The following is a 25,624-nucleotide window of genomic DNA, read 5'->3' on the forward strand; positions in this document are numbered from 1 at the left end:
CCCAAAGCCTCTACACTCAAATCAACCTCTATCTACCATGGCCAGACACCTAGATATCATATTCGCACATGGAAATCTGTGCCAAGCAGAGAGAGACAGAGTGTCTGTGTTACAGTGGCCGCTTACAAAAATTCATGAGCACCAGAGATCGAGGCAGAGCAAAAAAATCAGGACAATCTATCTCTCGTCCACCTAGTTATGCAGGAGAGGAATCCCCCACCTCAGCCCAGGCTTGGCAGCCACAGTAATTACTCACCTCTGTGAGAGTGTGTCTAAGTTTTCCCTGCCTGGCTCGCTGTTATCAGGGCAAGCAGTCTGGTCAGGGTTTGGCCAAGGTTCCCAAAGTTGCTTTCCCCCTGGAACGTGTCTGAAGTTCAGCCTCTTCACAGGCTGCACCCTTCTGCAAACAGTCTGAGAAAGGTCGATATCATGTCCACAGGGTTAGTGGAGGAGGATAGAGCAAAAGGCCTGGAGTCGGTGGTGGCTTGCTCAAGGGCACCCCAGCCGCATGGGTACCTACACATACTGGGGCTTATTTCTTCTATTCATGTTTTACTGAATGAGGGAAAATAGTGACTTGTTCCTAGGCCACTAAATGAGAAAGTGGCAGGATTAAGAATGTTGTTAGCATCCATCCTCTTGGCAGTCTGAAACTAGGTTTACCCGTACTGACAGAATTAGTATTGAAAGTGATTTTGACCTCACCAGCCTCACATAATTTGAGTAATTTGTAACAATACCAAACATATCTGGATTTTATCGCTTTGACCTACTGGAGCTCTCACAGAGAATCTAAAGACCTGCAGAAGTTCAACAAACCCAGGCTTAGTGTTACGGTTGCTTAATGTTCTCCTCTACACAGTGGTGTTGCTCCACTTTTGTCTGAATGCATGCTTGTCGGAATAAAAATTTAGTGGCAAATGTTTTGGGTTTTTTTTTTTTACACTGTGCCAGGAGGAAGAAGAGAGAAAACGTCTTTGCCAAATCAGTGTGAATTTGCATACTGAGGAGGCGTGTGTATGTGTGTGTGTGTGTTATCAGTAGTCTACATGCCCGTGACTGAATACCTTTTTTCTACGCGCACTACAAAGTGTGTGTGTGTGTGTGTGCTGGCGGCGTTTCAACACTACCACAATGCTGCCAAAATTAAACCCATTAGCAGTATACAGAGGCAGAGACGTTTACATTTCAGGATTGATGTCTACAACTGTTGTCTCTGTTAACATTGTTAGTCTTTTCTGATTGTGGCCTCAGTTCAAAACACAAATCAGTAAACATATCTGATATGTTTACATCTGTCCAAAGCTGTTGTCAATCGAAAGGATTGCTTGTGCTTCTCATTTAGAGCTGCACAGCTCATTGCAGGGTGAGGCCAGGGTCATCAGTATGTGGGAGGTTAGAGGTCAATGCTGTCAGAGAGACAGGGAGGTGTCTGGGAAAATGAAGCAGTCGAGACGATGATGAGCAAGAAACACCAGGATCCAGTTGTGATTCACTGTGGTGTGTGTGTGTGTGTGAAATCTTAGCAACAGGATATCATATTAAATCCAAGAACACAAATGAGGAATATATGTGTGTTGGGGAGAATGAGGAAGGGGAAACGGTGGCAAAGAGTGGGGATATGCAGGAGGGTGTGCTAAGATGCTGAGCAAGCGAGGTGAAGGTTTGACACCGCAGCACATTGTGGAAATTTGGAAGCATGAAATGTATGAGAAAAGACAGTGAGGGAAATGTAACCTCAGCCAGTCTTCCATCAGTGCTGCCCCCATGGGAGTGGGCACACTCCTGCACGTATTCCAGTCATACACACTTTCTTAACCAGCTCCTTCAGCAAGCTCTACTGACATTCTGATTGTGTAGCCTCTTCTCCTTACTGCAGTCCTCTGCAGCTGCAGAAGGTGTGTAATGAAAGCTTGATAGACATTCACACAGCCTGAATATGCTGCAGACATTTTATACATACTTTGATCTGCATCGCCTCCTTTCACATGTCTGTTATCGTTTTTAAGACAAAAACCGTATAAAAGCTGCTTATTAAAGTCTGACTCAGCTTCCTCCTGCAGATGTCACACCTGGTTCATCAACCGCCAAAATAAGCTCCATTGTTTCCATGAAGGATCATAGTAACCACGTGTCTGTGTGTCTGTCTACCTGCCCACACATGTGACTTCATTTATGCACTCGCCTTTGCTTGCCCTTTGCTGTCTGTTAGCAGCAGCAGCTAACTAGTAATTAGCCCTGCAGGCCTCATCATTGTCTGTGCATTTGTTTATGATGGGAAAAAGCAGATTCCCTCCTAAGGGTGGGAGGCGTCACTCAGAAGTGTGCACAAGGGACAGCGCCAAATTAAAGTTAGGAAATTCCTGACTCATCAGAATCGTGGAGGTCTGCTTTGTTTGAAGAAGAAGAATACAGTGAGAGATTTTTTTAAGGATCAAGTTAGCTTTTAATGGATGTTTTTGAACAACAAAATGGAGTCAAATCAGATGTTTGAAAAAGAGCTGACATTTTGACAGCAGATATTCCAGTTTTTTTTTTTTGTTTTTTTTAGTTAAATCTGTCAATAATACAATCCAAAATATTACACTACAACAAGATTTAATCTCATTGATCTTGGCTGGTTTCTGACCATACTAATAGTTTCTATTTCTAGGCAAATAATCGGTACAAGTACAAATCTTGTCTAAAACCTAGTCCTGATAACTAAATAACTTTACCAAGCATCAAATTGGGATCATTTTGGAAAGAGTGAGGCAGAGGAGTTACCGCATTTTCTCTTCCTGTGTAATGTCCATCATACCCACGGCCAGCAACTTAAAATATGAGGCAATTGAATGAGTGCACTTTGTCTGAATAAGTCACTCTATCTACTAATTTTTGTAGATAATTTCAGAATTTCCTGGAACACTTTCAGACATTTTGCTTAAGAGTTGACATGGTTTCACAACAAACCTTCTCCTGAGGTGTCTCTTCAATCACTATCTCTCTCTTGATTCTAGTGCAGAATCTGCTTTGTTCTGTTGTATTTCAAGTGTTGCTCATTCATGGAAAATTTCTGAAATTGTTTGAAGCTTTGACACACGGGAATTGTTCCTCTGCAGGGCCATTTTCACAAAGTATCCTTGCTTCCTCAGCCCCAGTGGCTGCATCTGACAGTAGATATCTGCTTGCTTATTCTCAATAGGTTCTTTAAAATTGGACGGCAGTTTGTGCAGCTGTAAGAGCAGTCCTTTAATGTTGACATTTATTGCAAAGTTTACGTGTAAAACAAGTTGTAGAGAAAATCCTCATCTTCCCTCACAGTTAACACAATAAGAAGAGATCCAGTATCCTGCTCTCGAGTAGTTGGCCCCGTGTTGGCTTTGTCCATTCTGTTTATCCATTCTGGTGCTCTTCCAATCTGTTGCATGTCTGTGTGTGTGCATATGCGTGCACGTATCCATGTGTGGCTTTGTCAATATCACCCACAAGGGTTCCCCTGCCACCCTGCTGATGGGGATTAAACATTCATGATCATGTTTATTAATGACCAGCAGGCACCAGGGATTTCCAGGCTGTCACTCTTTCTCCCTCACACACATTGTACACATTATACAAATATAAGCAAATACTTACAATGCACACAACTCTACCACAGATGCTCTCACATTTCCACTTTCTTCCACCTACACAGTCTTCCTCTCCTTCTCAAACGCTTCCTATTCATATTCTCCAACTCACACTCACACTCCTACTAAAAAAAATGCTACAGTACCTTGATGGAAAAAGAAAAAAAAAACCCACCTCATTTTCATGCAGTGCAAATGGGATAGTAAGGACTGAAGTGTGTGTGTGTGTAACTGTGGATTTGCTGGGCTGTTTAATAGAAAAAGAACAGATTTCCTGTCTCCATGTCTCTCTGGACTGCTGGCCTGAACTCTCCCAAGGGGGTGGAGGAATGGACTGAAGACCTCGCTGTGAACATCTGTGATGGCCGGCCAGCAGAGACTGCAGTGTGACAGGGCCCATCCACAGCAGATGTCACACCAGTGTGTGTGTGTGTGTGTGTGTGTGTGTGTGTGTGTGTGTGTGAACCGTCGATAGAGTAAGAGAGAGAGTGTTTGTCTGTAATCAGGGTTGAAAAGTCCATGACCTACTGTAGAGGAGAAAGAAAAAAAACTCAAATTTTTTCCTCCTTCTTGTCCCTCTTCTCATCAGCGTAAGTGTAGCAGATAGATAAGCAGGGGAAACAGTAGCTGGTTGCCATTTATTTTAAATTTGAGATAAAATATCTATAAGAAGCTTGAATTTTACTTGCACGTCTACTGCTTTAACCTCCTCTTTTTGTCCTCATTCTTCTTCCTTTAAACTTAGAGACTTTATTCTGCTCTGCTTCGGGCAAAACTTAGTTATTACATTATTTTTAATGTAATAATTCTACATTTTTGCCCGAAGCCCTCCCCAAATGAAATGATAAATGAATGCTGAGCAGAGGACAGCTGATGCTGCACTACTCCAATCCTAGTGTCTGATTCCACATGTACCTGGGCTTTCCCCTTTACTCCATCTTTCCTTCGCCTGCCTTCTCTTTATTATTCCCATTCCTTCCCTGATCATTTGCGCTCATCTCTTTTAGCTGCTTTTTTTCCCTCTCTCTCCTTTTTCCCATGTGTAGTGTCTCACAGGTTCCCTCAGTAACTGAGTCTCTTAAAGCGATCTATTGCCATAAATACAGTTTGAAAACTCAAATGGCTATTTTAGGTTTAATTTCCATCATGCCAAAAGAAGTTAGACAGCAGCAAATTACTTTTCATACTGAGGGAATTCACCTTGCATGAAGTCAGTCTTTCAGAGGGAAATCACCGGTCAGATGACAGAGGCTTTAGCATGAATAAAAAAATAATTTTATTTCAAGTATGAATAGATGAACAGCTAAAATCAACATTATGCTTTGAACTTTCTATTGCAACCGTCTCTGGTTTTGTTTATTCCTAAATATGTGGCTACAACATTAGAAAGCCTGGTTACCTGAATTCAAATACATAACTTAGTTTTGATAGTTCATTCCATCCACATTAAATATAAAAACAAAAACAGCTCTTTACTGCCAAAATTACAGCCATCCAATTGTGGAAAATGTTGCTCTTTCTTTGATCTTTCAGCAAAGTATATGAAAGAGAAAGAAGAGAAAGAAAATGTCAGAAGTAATGATGTACAGTATCAGGGAATTCTCAACAAGTTTGACTGCGCTCCGACTTACACACAACAGAACAGGAGCAATGCCCTTACAATATAATTCAAAGCAGCATCCCTACACCACTTTCTACCAACATGCAGCTGCTAAGGTTTAGTCAGAGGAAAAATGTAAAATTGCATCACTACTATGATCCTAAAACGGACGCTAACCAAAGTCAGGAGTTGTCTTGGGCTTAAAATAGGGTCAAATTGGCAAGCTCCTGGGGACTGGACAGAGGATTGAGAGTGGAGAAAAGAGATAGAGTTTATTATATACAGCAGGTAAATGATCATTACACTTTGTTACAATTCGGATCTTGTTTTCAAAGGAAAAGTCATATTAAACATAAGAAGTGGACAAAATAAGAGAGAATTTCTCTAAAAACAAATTTTATCATCACATTGTGGTAATGACAAGGTCAGCTACACAGGCAAAGAGCCCCGTCTGCCAATTAGTGTCAGGTGTCAGCTGTAAAAAATGTCTGACGATCACTTTTTAATAAGTGCTGCGTGGGGTTTAATGCCAGGGTTGTGAATTCATGCATATTTCAAATTTTATAGAAGCCTAATAAAGCTAATGTAGCCACTGTTATTATTTGGAACAGTTTCATACTCATTGGCTAGTCAGTATCCACACAAAACTGCCAGGTTTGTCTGAATGGGACTTTTTAATATATCCATTTAGTATGAGAGCTGTGCACATTCAAGCAGTGCAGTGTAATTTGTGCTAATGTGTTTACATGGAACAACAGAACCATATAACTCCAGTGGCAAAATAACCTTCAGCTAACTGCCAAATGTCAAACTGAGACCAGCTGCACAACCAACAAAGATCTTCTGTCACAACACCAATGAACGAATCAATGAAGAAGATGACCAAACATGAAATGATGATTCATCATAATTTGCGATAATTTGATGAAGTTGCAAGCAAAGCAAAAACTTGGCCGGAAAAAAAAGTTGCATCACTATTAAGAGCTTCTGATGGGGACATTTCATTTAATTAAACATGTTAGGAACATGAAATATCATTTGTCTTGAGAAGTGGCTTGAAAGTAGACATTATAGGTAACATGTCACAAAGCAGCACAAAGCAGATATCAAATAAAATCCTTTCAGCTCCATTGATGTTCTTCAGCCCTTCAGCAATTCACCACTTTTCCTTGCTGTCAATCCAATTTTAGTAATGTATGAATGTAAACTTCACTGTTAGCAAATGTTGCAGTGAAGTCAACACCAGGATAAACTCAAATCGTTCCCATGACCTCCCAAATCACCAGGCCGAAACATGATTAAAGCTGTCTGGGATGTGCTCTGTGCTTCCCCCTAAGAGCTGAAGGCTTTCCTTCTTATAAAAAGCGCCAACATCCTGTTACACACAGTTGAGGATTTGTACAGCAGGAGGACATGAAGCTGTCTCAAAGTGCAACACTCAGCTTCATCACTCACCATTTGGCTTTACACTTTTTTTTTTTTTTTCAAGTTTTGCCCATTTCTGGTACGTGCAAACCAAATGTAGTTGTCGCAATAGGGAAAGATGCTTTGTCCTTTCTGAGGGATAATCAATGGAATGTATATCTGCAGACACACAAACACACATACATGACAGCACAGAGGACAACTAATCCAATTTTACAGCCCAAATGAAATGTCTCGCATGCACAGATCCATTAGCTATTATTAGCTAAATGTGCTAATCGGTAAATATACACACACACACACACACAAAGGCCTGTCTGAAGAAGTGCCGAGAGACCTGCTGCTACAAAATGGAAACGTGTTGAGCGTGCTTCTCTTTTATTCACAGCTCTCCCTTGTGGATACACACAATAGTCCAGGGTGCAGGCTTTTTTTAAATTAGCAAAATATTTATCAGTTAACCTGAAGGCTGCTGTAAAATGTATCTTTTCTTAGCCAAAGTCACAAATACCAGTTTTCTCATAGGTCTATGATTGCTGTCACTGTGAAATTGACCATTTAGTGCTACAACTTATTTAATGCTTTCATACTTGCACAGTAAATAGATAAGGATTTAAATAAATCCTGTTTGAAATACATAATCCTTAATTTCAGATGAGGTGGCTAAAAGATAAGCACAGATTTCACTGGTCAAAATGTCAACTGATGCCAATAACTAACTTTTTGATAGAGCAGTGCTTCCAGCTTAAAAAAATAAATCTGCTTAAAAGACAATGGTTTATATAGTTCACATGGAAATAAACAATTGCTGTAACTGGCGTTTTTTTTTTATCATTAAAAAATTATTTCTCACTTTCTGGCAGATATAATGCTATATCAGGTAAACTGAACGGGTTTACTGGTCTGTGCAGGCCAGTTTTAGCTACCATGCTAACAGATACAGCCTATATTAGAGCAACAAACTCATTATTCCATTTAAGTTGCTTTTAATTTCCTTTTTGGTAAAGGCTACGATAAAATACCACTGTCCAAAGTCTCACCACAGGACAATGGACATTTTCAAAATATGAAGGACACAAAAGCTTGACAGACATGCTGCATTTGGTCATGTTGCTGAGCTCTGGCTGGACTCTCATTGTCTGGGAGAGGGGTTGAGCAGTTGGTCAGTTAATAAAAAAGTGTATCATGCAGGCAACTGGAAAACTAAATTTAGCATAATGAGCCGTTTTCTGAAGTTTTTCCCAGGGGAGACAGTTTATGAGGCTTTATTGTTGCCATGCACGGCTCTCTGGGGCCTGTGACCAAACTGGCCCAGACAGTTTTTGGGATGCATATCAGCTTTCCATTAACAGCTCCAGGTCACTCATTTCCTCCTTTGTTTCAGACTAAAAGCTGCCAGACAGACAACTGTCTGGCTTGGTTTTCGGTGCTTTCTGTTAATCTGTTGAACTGGTGGGTGATGATTTAGTTGGAAACACCCACAGCAGTGTGGTCGTGTTTCTAATTAAGAAAGTGAAATGAGAAGATTTTAACAAGGTAGTTTTAACAGCCTGTATGTTCTACTCCCTTCACATGGGTGTGAAAGTGTTTCTCAGCAGGGAGCGAAGAGGTAATGGGTGTGGGAACGCTACCTCTAGTGGGCCGGCTGAGTAACAAGCCTAGTCCTAATGGAGCAATAAGAACTCATCTGTTTCTAACACGTTTAATGTCATCTGAGGGATCAAGGAATGTGGCCGTCAATACTACATTAATTGGTGGAAAACTAGTTTTGTGGGGGAATGTTGTTGCAATTAAAGAATGTAATCAACGCAATTGTAATTCCAAAGCCTCAATTTGAGATGTTCTGTATCTGAAATGTCTGGCTTCTTTCTAATTTTTCTGTTACCCTTATTGAGTTAGAATGAGCAAAACATAGCTTCAGCACAGCCTGACACTATTCACATTACCCTAAAGGGTGAATGATTGGATTTAGCTTATTGGAAGCACCCTTTACTTTTTTACTAAATAAAGCTTTTGATTTTCAGTGTATGTTTGTTGGCTTGAGATATTTTTTTTTGTTTGCCTTAATTTAAGCTTACAGTAACTTAATCAAATGTCCTTGTGTTTGCTCTGGATTCACTGGCCTCTGACTGCTGGGCTGTGGTTATAGTCACTCAACCAGGAGCAAAGAGATTTGAAGGAGCTTAAACTGTCAAATCAGCCCAGAGCTACAGACTGCTTCCCTGTTCACTTTCAGTTAGTCCATAAAAGACAAGGCATGTTCGTTCCTGATCTTTCTTTCTTAATGTAATATCCAAAGTCTTTCAATCATTTATATCCTCTCTTTTCTAGTGTGAGTTATATTTGTCTCCTTACACGCACGCAACTTTGTCATTGTCAAAATCTGCCCCTCATTCAGTTAAAGAAAATTCAAAACTGAGCATTCATGTATTTTTCTTAGCTTCATTTTTAGATCAGTCTTATGTCATGCCGTCCACGTTGAGCTGTCCACCACCAGTCTCCAGTCTATCAGTCATATTTCTTCTCTCCATGTTTGGACATAGTACAGTGCCACCATGTGCCAAACTTGACAAGGTCTGATGGGAAGACAAACATGGCTTTTTACGTTTTAGGCAATTTTCTTGTCAGTCACTCCGGAGCCACTGGCTATTATGGAGACCTCTCTCTGTAATATTCAGAGAGGCAACTGAATGCATTTGAGCAAATGTAGATAAAAGTTGCCTTAAAGGAATCAGTGATAAGTAGAGTAAGACACAAAACTAAAAACTATAGAACAAATTTCACTCTTTCAAACAAACGATATATGCATCCGCCAAGTTTTTCTGACTGAGCCGAGTGTTGGATTGTGTCGTAAACTTAATATACTGTAGACTAATAGAACTAACAGTGTTCTGATGTGGGATTCATGCAGTGTGTCAATAGCAAGAAAGCTGAGATGCCTAATTTAATACTAATCCGAAAAATCACCCTAAACAAGAAACTGTCTCTCCACATTTCACCCAAATTGTATAATTTCTGCCACAGTAAATGTACATCCTATCTTGTGTACTGGCCAAGGCAAAATGGTGACATCAGAAAACAGCCTCAGGGGTTTAGGCAAGGTCTAGGAACTACTGTTGACCAGAAATAATGCTCTATGTCTGTTATAATAATGGCTAATCTTCAACCTAAACAGCTTAATCAGGTTTATTTGTGTTTGACACATTTTAACTGTGTGACATTTTTCTTCTTTGACTCTTGGCCTGTCTTTCATCTACTTCATGAGCCGAGCATAATCTTCAGTCATTTGTGCAGAACTTGTTTGGGATTTATTGCCAGACATAGACGCAGATACATAATCAGACAGAGAGAAAGATTTGAGGTACAATTGGCTTTAAATGATCTTGCATCAAAATCGGATCGAGCGTAAAGGTAGAGATCTCCGGAACAATTTGGTTCATTTTGAGGTGAAAAGGAGGAATTTGTGTCCTTGTACTAAACACACATTTATACTAAGCCCAAACTTTTGCATGCAGTCATGCAGCTACAGTAAATATTTTAGCAGTTTTATAACAATGGTGCTTTTAGCAGACACAATGCACTTGTGTGCTAATGCAGTCTTTTATTTACACATTCCTGAATCAACCTCCTGCAGGTGCTGCCTCACTCACTGATATTTTAGTTCCCATATTCTCCTACAAACCAGTTCTCTCATTCATCAAATGGCTGTCTTGACCTTTTCTTCTATACAGGGACATAAAAACCCGTTGCTGCGCCTGTCTCTTTCACACCCTTTTGGTAGTTTCTTCACCTCAAACTCAAGTAATCAGCAGCTCAGGCATATGCCTCCCCAATGCCTGTGCTACTGTTTCACTTCAAGCAGACATCACATAGGTATTTTCCCTGCACCAATGTATCCTCACAGATGTACATGCCCTCTGAGTGCAGGCTGCTCTATCAGCAATTGCTTTCAAGTCCTTTTGATGGATTTATTAAAGAACAGGCTCAAGGAATTTATTCAAAATACTCTCTTTTAATACACATTAAAACACAGTAAAAATTGTTTTAATGCTAATCACATATTTGTGGAGCTTTAAGTGTAACCTTTAAGGACCAGAATAACGCTAATATAAGAGGTTGGCATCTGTGAACACGGTTCACTCGTTGTCGTCATTGATTTCTCAAGCTATCACTCAGATTGGACATGTCGTGTTCAATTAAAAGCCTTTCCAAAACAGTCTGGCTTCTTCATACCTTATCTTCACACATGCCCTTCTATTGCCTTTCCTGCGTGAAGATTTCCTTTGTCTATTGTGTGAGCTGCAGCAGTGGTCTCTTTGTGTTTGTGGATGCTTTCATGTTGGCTGCTGTATTTAGAAACAAGTAAGGAGTTGTTACAGGGTGTGGCCTGAGAGTATCTGATTATAGTCCTCCCTCCGTTGGCCTCACACACACAGACACACCTTATGACACTTGTCCTTTTGTTTTCTGGATGCTGTCACATCCATACCCATCCTCCCCTCCAGACAACAGCAGAGAGCCCTCCATGCCAGTCCGCCACCCTTTCAGCCAACAGCAGAGAAAATGTTCTTGCAGCCACAGCCAGCTACTAAAGGTCTACATGACAAATGAGTGTGGCAGTTACATGTAGACACTGAACAGGCCAACTCTCGTAGCTCAGCACCCCATTCAATAATGGTTTCATCACATTGTACAATGCATTGTAGCGCAAAGGGTGAGAAAATCTTTTAGCAGGGAATATTAGCCCCCTGCCCCCACCCCCACCCTTTCTCTCACAAGCAGTAGTATACACTCACATACACATAGAATTGCTATGAGGAGCCCATTAGAACAGCAGCAGTGGCTGAATAAAATGGTGATAGCCATTGTGGCTAGACCAGAGGAGTTGAAAAGGTTAATTTAAGAGAAGGAGTGGACACTGAGGTGTTGATGAGTGTACGACTTTTTGTTTTGTGTGTGTGACTCCATACTTAGCAGCCAATCTGTTAAGTATTTGTTTTATGTTAGCACAAAAAAAGATAATTCTACCTAAACCTGTTTTTTTTCCCCTTGGTGTATTTTAAAGCAATAAGCTGGCAATACTAATATTTCAGCTATCCTTGGCTATCGACCAGTTATTTAGGGGAAGATGCAGTCAGGGTTGTTTTCCTCTGTCAGCCCAGCAGACAAACAGAACAGGAGGACTGGTGGCAGGATGTCTGTCTCAGTCAGTTATATTTAATGAGACACAGGGTGACAAGAGTTCCTGAAAACTGCCAGACAACACAGAAAACCTCTATGTGACTTGAATATTTTCAGTATGCTACACTGTACTGGGTGGGGATTTGTGTCATGTCACTGATAAGACTGAGAGATATTCACCCAGAGGATTGTTGCAGCAATCATGGTTCAACATGGTGGTTCTTCCGGATGACATACAACCTAATTTGTATGCACAATCCTTTGCAATTCCTGTCGATGCATAGTTTGATATTATATAGCAATCAAAACGATATGATTGCCTAGCTGGAGTTGGAAACCCTGTGGTTAGAAATACCAAGGGGGAACGAGAGGCTGCTCGCTGTGCAGACAGATCTTGATGAGTATGCAATGAAAGGAATAGAGTGTTACAGTATCTTCTAGTACATTGGGCAGGAGAGGGACAGGGAACCACACTCAAACTTCAGTGTTGCAGTTGTAAAGAGGCTGATATGCAGATTAGTGTGGTCTGACATGCTGACATGCCTGGCCAAAGAGCCACGTTGCAAAACAGGAGGTTTATGAGCATTGCAAAGGAGATTGGAGGAACGAAGGTCTGCCCATCACAACTGTGTTATCAGGGGGTGGGGGCCTTACAGTCAGGGTGACTGAGAAAGATAGAAAGAAAATGAATGGGAGGAGTGAATATCTAAAACATTAGGTCCAAGAATAACAATGATCATCCCCTTCACTTGAATGTTGTCTGATTGCCTGAGGAGGCCAAACCTGTTTCCTACTCTGCTTATCAGTTCATTTGTCCATTTCACAGACAAGTTTGATAAAGTAATGTAAAATATGCTCTCCTGCCAGAGGAGGCAAAGTCAGCAGGAGTTTGTCCTAAAGTATATTCAGATACGTTGTAGAAAGGTTTAAAACAGTAACCCACTGTGGCCCTTTGAGCTCAACATACATGCAAGCAGTCCAAAAACACAAAAGGAGACACAAAAATAATGCAGGTTTGGCTAGGTTGCACTAATTCAATGCTTTGTGCTTTGTGATGCTTACTTGTATGTCTACATGTAATATTTGTAATACATCAATTTGTTTGTGGTGAACCAATATAGTGCATCAAGCCCTTGAGGCCAGTAAAGCATATGATGTAGTAAACAATTGGATAACACTTTAAATATTCACTTTGCATCAAATGTGAAAAGAATAATATCAAATTTCATTTGTTCATTTTAGATTGTGAATGAACAACCACACAGAACACTGCCCAAAGCTTGATTTGTTTGTCTGTATGGATCACTGTGACATCAGGTTTATTATCTGTCCATTATCAGCCCCAAGTGGAAAATATATCCTTGCTAATGTGTGAACAGGTCTGTTTAGAAGACATCTAGTACTTTGCTGATAAAACTGTGAATTTCTGCTCTAAATCTGCACCTCAAATGCTATAAATGGGTGTATCCACATGTGGCAGAAAGAGATTGGGATAAAAAAAAATATAGAAGCAGCAGAAGTTGAGACATCTTAAAACATTGTAGCCTACATTTCCCATACTGCACTTTGATGGCATTCTTAAGTGTCCCTTTGTTTCAAACCCATACCTCTAAACCTTTCAGCAGCCTGTAATAACGATAATCAAAATATCCTGCCCTGAATGGAAAAACTCTGATCACATCATCTGACTGATTTCTAATAGTCTCCGAAAATACACCTCTATTACCACAGAAGACATTAAACATTAGACAGAGGTTTAGAATTCATTCTTACTATAATTGAAATGAGCATTGCGTGTAATCTCAGCGGTGTGCCCCTTTAATTCAGGTGAAACGAATGAAAACTTTGATTTGATTTGAACGAGGACCCCGATATTTCCCCCCGAGCGTCCTCTGAGAAGTCCGCAAACCACAGTTTGGTCACTCGTGCCTGGCGGCCTTTTCCAATACACCAGTGTAGCGCTAATGGCGGAGTACCGGGCGGCGCACCGAGCCGGCCCCGTCTCCTCCTCAGTGTCCGCGGGGAGGAGGAGTTTAACCCCACGGTGTCTGGGAGGAGTCCGCAGTCTCCCGGCACTCCGTCCTACAAACACAACGGAGGAGTCGTTGGAAGTGCGCTCCAAAAAGAAATCCCCTCTTTCTTTCTTTGAATGCGTTTCTTGAACACACCATCGTTATCTTTAGATGTGTGGAGAAGGCGGCCACGTGGTGAGGTGTGTTTTATCAGAGGAAACATCAGCCGGTAAGTTCCAACCGAACTTACTGCTGCGGTCACGCTGTTCTGTTAAAGGACTCAAAGAACACCGAGACGCGTCACCATGTTCACTTTGCGCTAAACGACTGCTGAAGGGAAGTTTCAGGTTGTGTGTGTGTGTGTGTGTGTGTGTGTGTGTGTGTGTGTGTGTGTGTGTGTGTGTGTGTGTGTGTGTGTGTGTGTGTGTGTGTGTGTGTGTGTGAGAGAGAAATTCGCTGGATGTGTCTCGCCTCTGTCTGCTGCTGTGTAGTGAATCCCGCCGCAGCAGCTGTGAGACAAACGATTTCCCTGCACGGACAGAGATTGTAGTTAGTCAGTCTCACTGTTTCGTGGCTTTTCCACAGGCTGGCTCTCTGGATGAGAAGGGTACTATAGTTAATCATGTGCTTTGTACTAGCGAGTTCTTTACAAAATAGAGATTTATGATGGGTATGAGTGTTATTAAATCTTTTGTCCAGTATGAAGTATGGTGATAAATAAAATGAATTGGATCCTCTAATTATATTCACCCTTAGAGGTTAATTAGCACTCCTCATCAAAGGGTGTCATCCAGTGACACAATGAGCGTGGAGATGCTCAACATGTAGTCCACAGTGGTGTGCATGCAGATTTCTTTTCTTTATTTCATCTGATTAATGGACAGAGAGATTGGGAGGGTATTGGCCATTCGACTATATGCTGGGGTATGTGTTTGAATGTGATTTATCCTCCACTTGTATTGTTATTTGGCCGTGCGCTGGGGTGGAAAGGCTCCTGAGCCACATACAGAAGAAACAAAAGGGCCACCAGGACCCCCGCAGTGAAGGGCCTGCCCAGAGCAAACAGAGCCCTGCAGCAGGAGGGAGGAGCGGGCATACCTTTTGGCACGGTGTGCCCTCTGTCATAGAAACCCACACGAGGAGGTGTTATCACCGCACGCTGCTCACAGGGGTTGTAATAATAAAAAACACTGGCTAATCTTTGACTTAAATAGACTGGCTGTGCTGTACAGTGATCTGTCTTACTGCCAGTATTGTCACAGTGGTGTATCAGTGGTGAGGAAATATGACCTGGTAATTGTAATTAATCTGAAAATGATTGTTGATTGATCCATTGGATAAGTGGATATGACATAAAATAATCATGTACTTCTGACTCAGCCCAGATGAAGCGGACGGGAAAACATACACAAGCAAGTGATTTGTTTATTTTTCTGAGGAGGGGGCATGCTGTGTGATTGGTTTATATTTCATCAGGCGTTTCAGCCTCCCTGCCTGTGTAATGGACTATACAGAAATAGCTGTTTACTTAAATAATTGCTGTTGTTTTCATGTGTGCAGCCAGAGAAGAGTCAGAAGTCGTGGCACTATATTGATATTTTGGCCTATGCAATTCACATTTTTGTGGCAAAGAAAGCCTTAACCACAAGGAACAGTATGTTTTAACTACTCTGATTTTTCCCTGGGTTGACACGGGGGCTTGAACTAGAGTGGTATTGATTGAGAGCGGCCTGTAATTTAATTTAGTGGAAAACATGTGAATTGCTTTGCTTGCTCACTCTTTACTTTTGTGCCAAATGTCACACATTTTGCCTCTCAGTTGGCAGGACTGCCAGCTGTCAAAGTTGTTTACCAGCGACAAAAGAGGGATGTAATGCTACCCCTCTCTCTGGGTGGCACTGAGTTGCTTCGCAGGCATCTACGGCTTGTCACTCGTCTAATTTAAGTTGAAGGACTCAGTAACATCAGACAGTGACATAACTACCACAGGAACCCTCTCCCCATGGAGCGATCCGTTTTGAAGTCAGCTGATTTGCTGTGTGTAACTTTGGGGATTTGTGAAAAAGAGCAGTCTTTCTGTGAACACTCTAGTCTTCTTGGCTTTGATACTTCAATGCGCTGTGTGCAAACAGTGGCCTTCATCAAGTGAGTAAAGGGATTGTCTCCCTTTGCGCTGGCCGTGTGTGAGGGCCTGTCGTCATTAATCCTCAAGCACTAGCATGCTGGCTGAGAAAAGACAATGTTTCATGTCTTCCCCTCTGCACATTTTTCTCCATATAAGGTGTCGTTCATGTGACTTATCAGGCATGGGTAACATCTGAGCTTATTGTCACACGGGGATGAAGGCCTTAGGCTTTATTAAGTTAGTGACACAGTGGGGGTAAGACCACAGAGGCTCTGTATGACAAAGGGATTTGATTCAAAGCAAACTAATATCAACAAAAACCTTTACTTTTTTCCCTTTCTTTACTACACATTCACTTGGACTTGCTAACTCTAAACCTACTCCCCCCCAAAAAAAAAAAAAAAAAAACCCTTCGAGGCTTTTGTCCTAGTTTAAAAAGCGCTGTCAGGGAGGCATAATAGTGGCTTATATGTTTCTATCTCTCACTGCTGTGGTTGAGATTATATTTGGCTTTCTGCGTTTGCTGGAAGTGCGCGGCCAGCAGCGTCTGCAGTGGGCTGCTATAAAAAGCAGGTGGACTAAAAGCTGGTGTTGACAGCATCTTGGCCAAGACTTTGCATTTGCTACCAACTCACACGAGAGATACATGGCTGGCCTTGACTCCTTTCTTCTGCACTCAACTACAGGTCAGAGAACTATAGCCAACACAAAAGTGACACACCTGCCCTTTTTTGTAGCAGCAATGTGGACAAAAAAAAAAAAAACTGGTCCTGGGACTTAAAGATCAAACCAAAGAGAAGTCTTGTACCCTCTGTGCTGCATAATTCAGTGATTCTGAATTTAACTTGTTTTGCTGTGGCGACTGGCCTGGCACACACACATGCACACATTCATCTGTCCACTTTCAGGGATTTGTTCAGTCAGCTGCACTTTATGTATCTGCTTCAGCGCAGGCTCTCCTCCTCTGCCGCACAAACGGGAACCTTCCATCCAGCACTGCAGGAAGATGTGAGGCTATCCAACGAAACCGACACCGCCCATTCACGCTCTTCATATTCAGCTCCACAACCTTTGAGAAGATTAATGTGCTGGCCTAAATTGAATCGTGGTTCTTCTCGGTCACCTGCTAGAGAAAATAGCCCGTTAGGTTCACAAGAAAATGAAGATTAAATGATGGCGGGGGCTTTTGCACTGTGTCAAACAAGATTTCAGTTTAAGAGTTACCTTGCAAATGATTGGGGTGTGGATGAACAAAGGAATGAGGCAGCTCTTAAACACTGAACTGAATCACTTCACAAATGATTCAGACTTTCATTGACCCTGAAGAAATAACTGGAAGACATGCCATTACCATCCTTCTATTGATGGTCATATAAATCATGTAGCAATTGGTGTATATGAAGCAAACAGCCCCCATGGTAGCAGTAGAGTAGCAGTGCGTGTAATTCCTATAAGCATACCAGACAGAATACAATATTTCAGTCTGGAGAAGGTGCTGTTTCAGCACTTTGAACTCCACTGAGTGATTTAAAATCCACGGAGATGTTTGATTATCCAAATGTATTACCTAACAGACTGGGAGGACTGGGAGCACTGGCTACAGAAGCTATGTCCTGATGTAGTGATCCACTAATGGGCCTGCTATTGAGTTTTACTAACTGTGATCTTATACAGTATTATATACTGTAACCATATTCTTGCTGTGCGTTGGTGCTGTGTGTGCCGTGTCAAGTGTCATGTCCATCTGTGACAAAGACTGATATAATTTGTTTTTAATGTCTGCTACAAAAGACGACACATGTCGCATTCTTAGGGGAATCAACAAGCCTGCTTTTATGGAAACCCCCACCCGACCCTTTTGTTGGCTCTTTGCCTGCTTACCAGTCAATCCTTATAACAATAGAAATTGAGATTGATCTGCCCTACATCGGTCCAGTAGCCATAAGGTCTCACTTACTATCCATGTCCTATTGGGAAGACAAACACAGCTGATGCTACAGGCCAAAGTGCTCGGTGCTGGGATGTTCAGTTGGCGCGATGTCACACCCATTGTCCTCCATGATGGATGGAGCAAACTGTGGGTACACATTTACTCCAATACATTCCACCTGCTCGTAAGTGGGCGGAGATTTACTGCCCTATTGCTTTGGATGCTTTGGATGAAAGCTAGGAAGCCTGGCCTTTTATTTTTTGTTCTTGTACAGTACATCAGCCTGAAGACTGATTGTGTGAACATATTCAGAATCAAATGTTAAATAATCAAAGCAGTGTTCATCTCTCTGATCTGCATTGTAAGATGGATTTGCTTTTATAGTTAAATTAGATGACCTCCATCGCCATAGCCTGATTACTGTCTCATCATAATATGCTCCTCTGAATAACAACCACACATGTATGCCACAGTATCTAATAGTCCCTTCATCACAGTCTTATCTTTAGCAGCCTCATGTCAAGTATCAAAACACAAATTTGCCATAACTCTGTCAGTCTCCTGAAATATTGATGTAGTTTCCCCTCCTTTGCTCGCTGAGTAACTTCCCTCACTCAGTTACGTGGGATATTAGGTGACCTTATCTGCACAGTTTCCTGGGCTTTGTGACAGACGAGAGGTGCTTTGGAGGGTCTTTGGCAACCGTTGTATTCATGTTATGTTGAGGAACATTTTCAGGCTCATTAGCGCTCCTCCCTGTCCAGCCTCCTCCTTGCTTTCACAGTTGGTGGTTTGATCTCCAAGCAAGATAAGCTCTTTTCTCCACTTCCCAGTCTCTAGGCTCTTTGTCCTGTTGGTTCAGTTCATTTGGCATTTGGCCAGCATGTACAGGGTCTTGATTGCTTTAGGTCAGTGGCAATCCTGGCATCCATGCAGTGTACATGCTCAATTAAACCTTTCTCAAAAATCCTTTTCCCCAATGAGGTAAATGTATCCAAATAACCTGTTTCGGGGGTGATATCATCATCGAGGCTTATTTGTCTTATAGGCTGTCAAAAGGAAAAGGATATAAGAGTGAATGAACTTCAGTCAATCAGTTTCATCATAGTTTTCAGTCCATGCCTCTGAAATGGCAGGAATATGTTATAAAGTGCCACACTGTAAAGGAAGACCTGGGGTATCAGCCAGGCCGCAGTCAGAAACCCTGTGTGTGGGCTTTTTTTTTTTTAAACAGTGCCCTCTGGATGCCTAAAGATTTACTAGCATTTCTCCCTTACATACCGTACAGTAGCCTTGGGTTTCCCTCATCTTCCATAAACTCCTAAATCCGTTTTCTTTGCTCTGGCAGTGCCAAGACATGATTGCTGCCTGGCTGTTACATAATAACTGTTTAACCCAAAATTTGCCCTTTTTGGCCCTGTCCCTGGGCCTGGGGCCTGGGGCCCAGGGACGGCGGGGTGCTTATGCACACTGCTCGACCAGTTCTCTGTGACTACACAGTGGGGATTTTCAGCTAATGGGTGCAGGTGTTTAGAAGAGCAATACAAGTAGATTAGACGGAGTGCAGGACGCTGCTCAGCTTGTTGCAACTTCAGACAGTCCTGCCATATTAATACAGCTCCTTCCTCAAACAATGTCACGGCAGATGCCACCGGAATCCCATAAATGCTGCTTTTTAACAGTTATAGCAGCTGGTGTGACTTCATAGTCATTTCAGAGAAGCTCTGTACAATGAGACTGAATCTCTGAACCTTTAGATATGATGTTACAAAGGAGATGGGGGACAACCAGTTCACTGGGCTCCTGTAGACCTGCTGTGTTTACAGAAAATATCAGAGGCTATTAATGGGTTTTGACATTCAACTGTCATTAGAGAGGCTGACTCATAAATTGCCTGTGGCTCAATCCTAATGTTGTTAAAGGTGTTGGAGCAAGGAAAGTGAACTGCTTGATTGACTCCTACCTATCTTGTCCTGGTTCCTCTGTACAAGCACAACTCTGATCCAGGAAAGGCTTTTAGATATAGGATGAAGCCATAAAACATGAGCTTTCTTAATGTTAAACTTACAAGGTCCTTGATTCTAGTTTAATAATTTCTCTGAGGTAAATGTTACTATAGCTAAAAAAAAATGTGAAAGCCAGTCAGTGACTTTTTGCATCAAACGATATTAAGAAATTAGCTAAATTTAAAGCACACTTCTGATGGTCATGACTTGGCCTCAGGCTTCTGGCCTTAGTTTTTCTTCATTGTGAACCCGCTGCTCCCTATGACCTAGACGTGAGACAAGGACAGCAGCTACTGGGGATAATCGTCTCCTGAAACCTCCCTCGAGGTCTGACCCACTCCACTGGGCCTTTGTTTGCATTTCCAGAAAAATCTCTCCAGATGTGGGTGATCTGTGAGGCTGTCTACAGTTTTGACTGTCTGTGGTAAACTAGGAACAACTGACTCACAACTACAAGGGATGTGCATATCCGTTAGAAGGATCCGGGGCCACTGTGGGCCGCATGTTGTATAGCAGCTCATCTGCTTGGATTCTTTCAAGATGAATAATAAGTCTGTTTTACACAGTGCTACTCCCTCATCATCCATGTTGATGGAGTAGCCTTGTGTGAGCTGCCTGTTGGCTTTCACACAGTCAGAGGTTTATCTCCAACTCCTCTGCTCACATGGTAGGAATCCCTCTGCAAGCAAATCAAAGAGAAAAAAAAATGGCTTTTTCAGATGTTGCATTTTTCTGCATCCAGCAACCACCCTTTTAAATGCTGATTGATATGGGCCTTGCATGTTCCAGAATCTAGTGTAAAGTGAATATGTACAGCAGTAAAATCATTCATTATAAATCATTTCCCCTTTGGAGGGTGAAATCATTTATTCAGTTTAATGTGAGTGATCCAAGTAGCACACCCTCATTGGTGGCTAATAGGCGGATGTTGTGTCACTCAACCCCCTGACACACACTAGATATATTTTAGTGTTCGTTTTAAGCCACATTCTTTGGTGACTGCCAAGGCTCTCAGTCCACATGTCTCTTTCTGCCTGGCAGACACTCAAACGGTAAAGTAACGACTTTAATAACTGCAATACTTTCTTGAAGCTATTTTGAAAACTGTACTTGTCTCTTTAGACGCTCATCCTGCCCCTAGTAGTAATTTTGTGCGTGCAAGTGTTTTTTTTTTTTTTTTTTTTTTTTTCCCCTCTCCTGTGGCTAACCCAACGGTCTGCTCGCGTGGAGAGTTTGGTCTCATTGGAGACTTGTGGTAACCCTTTTTTTTTTTTTTTAACACTAATAACAATGTTATACAGTGCATAGGTTCGTACTGGCAGGGCCCAGCTTAAACTAATAATAACAAAGTTGAGAAATGCCAGAAACTGGGGTTTCCTGACAGTTAAGCTGATTGTGACAGTGAAAAGAGCTGGCTGGGCTGTACTTATACAGTCATACTGTATTATTAGCCTCATGTGTCATTTCACTCAGTTTTTTTGATTTGTGTGTAGCTGTAACCTGTGGTCGATTAAAGTTTAGAATTAAATAGTGTAAATTTATGTGCTTTATCCTTTTTTTTTTCTGAACATGCACAAGACTTAATTGGACCCTACGTGCAGTCCAGGAGAAAGTATGTCGTCAGTCAGTGAGAGCTTTTCTAAAACAAGTATATACTATCATACTATCATGCACTGCCACGGGCCTTTTATTTTTTTTCAAGCCAACAAGTATTTTAACAAGCTGGTTGGCTGTATTCACTCTTTCCGATGTTTTCCCAGCATCTATACCATAAGAATTAATGACTGACATTTTTTGGCAAACCCTGCACTATGCTCTGGCTAGCCACAGGAGTCCAAGGCTACAGTGTGAAAATTGAAAGGATTCACAGCTATCCCCTATGTGCTGTGTGCAGGGGAACATCTGAGCCGCTTTGATGTAATCTTATACAAAACAGAGTCTGCAGACAAGTCAGATTAGGTTAAATTGTTTAAACCACTGTATGCCTCTGTGGTCATTATTGCCGTTTAGAGTGGGTTGAAATGCATAAATTTTGGCAGTGTTTATTTTTCTTTTCTGTTATTATCCAGCCTGGGTGGCAGTAGTTTCTCTTTATGATTGTAAAGTTGCATAATCTGCCAATTTCTGTTTTTTTGAAAATACCCTTCTCTTCAAGTTTTTGGAACAGTGGCTGTATCTCCACCAGAGATGAGAGAAACAGTGGATGGTTTGTAGTGTGCCGTTTGCCTCGGGTTAAGTATCCATCTCTATTCTGTCTAAGCCCACCCCTGCTTAGGAGGAGACGGCTGTGAATAAATACCACCCTTGTCCTCTCATAATGGAACAGCTTGACCTTCCATGACCTCTGCTGGTTGGAGCATCTGCCTGTCGATTCCTTCAGCTCGTCCTATGGGAGATCACTGGCCCGTACATCTGCTTGTGAGAAGTAATTCAATTGGTTGAAGAATTTATTTCACTGGATAAAAATTGAAGAAGTCTTTCAATGTCCCAAAAAAGGTTGGGAATATAATGTTGGTTTATTGTCTGTAATTGTGTGAAAGTAGTTTTGTTTTCCCAGGGAATGTGCATGACGACTGCATAATGAGGCTGCCCCTCATTGACATTCTTGAGCCTTCCTGTATGGATGGGATAGTAATGAGTCTGGCAGGGGCTTTAATTTAATCATGCCGATTAAAAACGATGCACATGTGGCACAGCTGCTAGTGCTTAGGCAAGTCGTGCCATGAGCTTGGATGGAGTACCATTGGATGCCCGCATAGGCTTGTTTCCTCATTATCAGTCTTTAGGAACCACATTCTTTAGTGAAAAGGCTTTGCAGAGGTGGACAAAGAAATGTGTTTTGCAAAGATTTCTCAGTGACTTCTCTGCATCAACTGGGCCATCCCACATGTCTCTGTGTCCACGTGACTTGAGAAACTGGTTTAAGTGTTTTCCTGCAACTCGCACAGGTCAGGCTTTGTTGTTGGGTTTATTTAGCTCTCCCACCTAAAGCACACTGCTGTGGATTATAAATCAGTAAGAGCTCCACTCTAATTTTGTGATCATTTAACAGTGAAATCTAATCTGGCCTCACCTGTGCGGGTTTCTTTACACTCAGCTTTACAGATTTCCTGAGACGGTGTTCAAACTCTGGTCCTACTAGAAATGAAAAGGGCTTGTAGACAAATGCACAAACATCAGAAATACACACTTAATGCCCACACTGACACACAAACAGGTTTGACACAACATTTATATACTCCATTGGGTTACATGTTGACCTAAGACACAGTTTTGGGGACAGAATCGAGGTCACCTGTTGTGCACCAAACAAGCATCTGCTGGAACAAAGGTGCAACGACTTACTAAGTTGTGTCCACACAAAGACAGAAACTTACATCAGCTGTTAAAACCATTTGAGTGTTGAGCCTTCCTTTGCAGGACCGGTCCACATGGTCATACTCAACAAAAGGGCCCAAATCCACTGCCCATCACAGCTTGATTCCAAAAGTTACTGTTAGGTTTTATTCTCCCATGTGTAGTTGTTTTAATGGCTGTTGTGGTGAAATGAAGTCTGAAGTCTCAGTCAAATGCACAAAGACTAGATCTAATTAAATTACGCTTAGATCTATCTGAGTAAAAATGTGGCTCCAACAGCATGCGTAGTTGTCTGGCTGTATGAAGCGGTTTCATTTACATAGTGATTAGGCCACACATCATTGGCAGATACTCCGTACACCTCCATACTCCAGACACCCAGCCCAGAGGTATACCGTGTGTATGTTTGTTCCTGGCTCCTCACCAGCTGTCTCACCTAACATCAGCACCGTCAGGATGCTGATGAGACAGTCAGACAACTCAGACTTCCCTTTTATCTGTACTGGGAGTGTGCTATGGACAGCTATGACTACACTCTTTATCAAGGCCAGCTGGACTTGAAGTGGCAATAAATAGTTTTGGTTAATGATAACAGCAGCAATAATGCTTCTGCGTTCATGTAAAAGTGAGATTGCTCTAAGCTGGTTTTCGTTCATAACCTGTTTATTGCTTTAGGAGTTAACCTGCCTTTGATCAACAGCCACCTCTGCAGAGACTGTTAGTTGTTTTCCCTCATGTGCACAGACAGTAGCTGTGAGAAGCTTTACATTAGAGGATGGTTGCTGTAAGAGAAGATTTACATGAGCTATCCCCTCTGAGCTCAGAACTAGGGTTTAAGAGCATTTACAAGCTGCTTGTGCGTGAACCTGCATACATCTAGAAACTATATTCAGAAAGATTTATCTAAACAGCGTTGAGTTCAGCTGATGGATGGTTTATTTAGCAGTTGTCCAGTGTTTACAGTGCTCTGGTGTAGGTCTACAAACTGATACTGACAACTCCACTGCTTTATCCGACCATCTACAGCCAGCTGCTCGGCTCCACTTAGCTCAGCCAGACACGGATATGCACTGGTCTCAGGGGCCCAAGAGCATGATGAGAACACTAAAGCCTCACTGGTGAATCATCAAATTAATTTTCATTTCAAACAGAAAGAAAATTGCAGTCCTATTCTATTTAATGCATTTGTGATGTGGTGTGGATTTGGGGGGGGGGAAAAGGTTGAGCCCAGTAAGCAATATAATCCTGAAATTTGTTTAAAACAAGTTAATCCTCCGTTCTGGCAGAGAGGCATTATCCAACTTGTTTTTAGTTCAGTTTCTCTTGTTTCTTTAAGTGTCAAGGTTTGGAAACAAGGCAGAATAAATAGGATCAGTTTGTCACGTGAAAGAGTGAGACTTTTTTGTTCTAAAAGATCAATTTTTGCACCAAATTGGCTGAGCTGTCAAGCTGGATGGTTAAAAAGCTGCTTCTCACCAGGTAATGCCCATCCTGAGCACTTAACTGAAGCAATCTTTCAGTCCTGCTAATGTGGAGAAGACAGCCTTCAGTATAGACAGTGACTGCCACAGGTAATGGTATCTAATGGATCAGCTCCTCTGTTATCTCAACTTCAACCATGTTCACCAATTCGATCTGACAGCCTCGAACTTCTCTGAGTGCCTCTCTAATAGACTTTAAGCATTGTCTTGGTTTTGGCCTGTCACCTATGTCACAAGTTAGGGCTTTAGGAGATTGGACCATGATGTATAAACATCAGCAAAAGTGCTGAGCTGGCGCCAGCAATTACTGTGACCCAGTTAATGCCTATTTTTGTATTTCTTGCTTACTTATCATTGTCATTGGTTTGTTTTCAGAATATTTACTGGTTATCAGTCAGATGTTCCTGTAACCTCTACATTCAAGAGTAACACTAATGAATGAGATCAGAGAGAGCAGAGTGAGAGAGATCTACTTTTTTTGCCCTTAATCGTCAATAACAAGATGAGACATTGCCAGTTGGAGCTTGAGTTTACCATGACCATATGCTCGCCTTGACAAAGAGACATAACTTTTGTATTTACAAATCCATTACTGTCAACGTGTCCTCTGGCTTCCCATCAGCTCATACTGATGTCTGAATAAAGTTTTACTCTAGAAGAGGGAAGAAGCAGCTCCGGGAGCAGATTGTGCTCTACACCCAGTGTGGGGGAGGCCAAAAAGGCAAAGTACCTCTGGCGTCAGAGCCCCTCAAGAATGCTGAGAGGGATTAATGCTTGACTGTGGCAGTGATGGATGGGCCTAAGAGCTCTACCACTACCACTACCACTACCAATACCACCACATACTCGTATATAGTCACCAAGCATCTGGATGTGACAGTTTGTCCTTTTCCTGCAGC

At 41.9% G+C, this 25,624-nt stretch overlaps 1 protein-coding gene across 5 annotated transcripts in view; it reads left to right on the plus strand.

The window, feature by feature from the left end:
* The window catches only part of tiam2a (TIAM Rac1 associated GEF 2a), an 84,337-nt gene that overhangs the window by 3,496 nt on the left and 55,217 nt on the right, over positions 1 to 25,624 (plus strand). For 3 of the 5 annotated variants that reach the window (XM_029493895.1, XM_029493897.1, XM_029493896.1), the window contains exon 1: positions 13,906 to 14,055. The exons of 1 other annotated variant lie outside the window; for it this stretch is intronic. The gene's annotated coding sequence lies outside the window, so the exon portion shown is untranslated. Of the gene's footprint in view, positions 1 to 13,902; positions 14,056 to 25,624 lie in introns of those variants that run through there. One more of the 5 variants, XM_029493894.1, reaches the window with a different exon arrangement.

The sequence above is a fragment of the Echeneis naucrates genome, chromosome 22 (genome assembly GCF_900963305.1).
Source record: "Echeneis naucrates chromosome 22, fEcheNa1.1, whole genome shotgun sequence".
In the NCBI taxonomy this organism is placed as follows: domain Eukaryota; kingdom Metazoa; phylum Chordata; class Actinopteri; order Carangiformes; family Echeneidae; genus Echeneis; species Echeneis naucrates.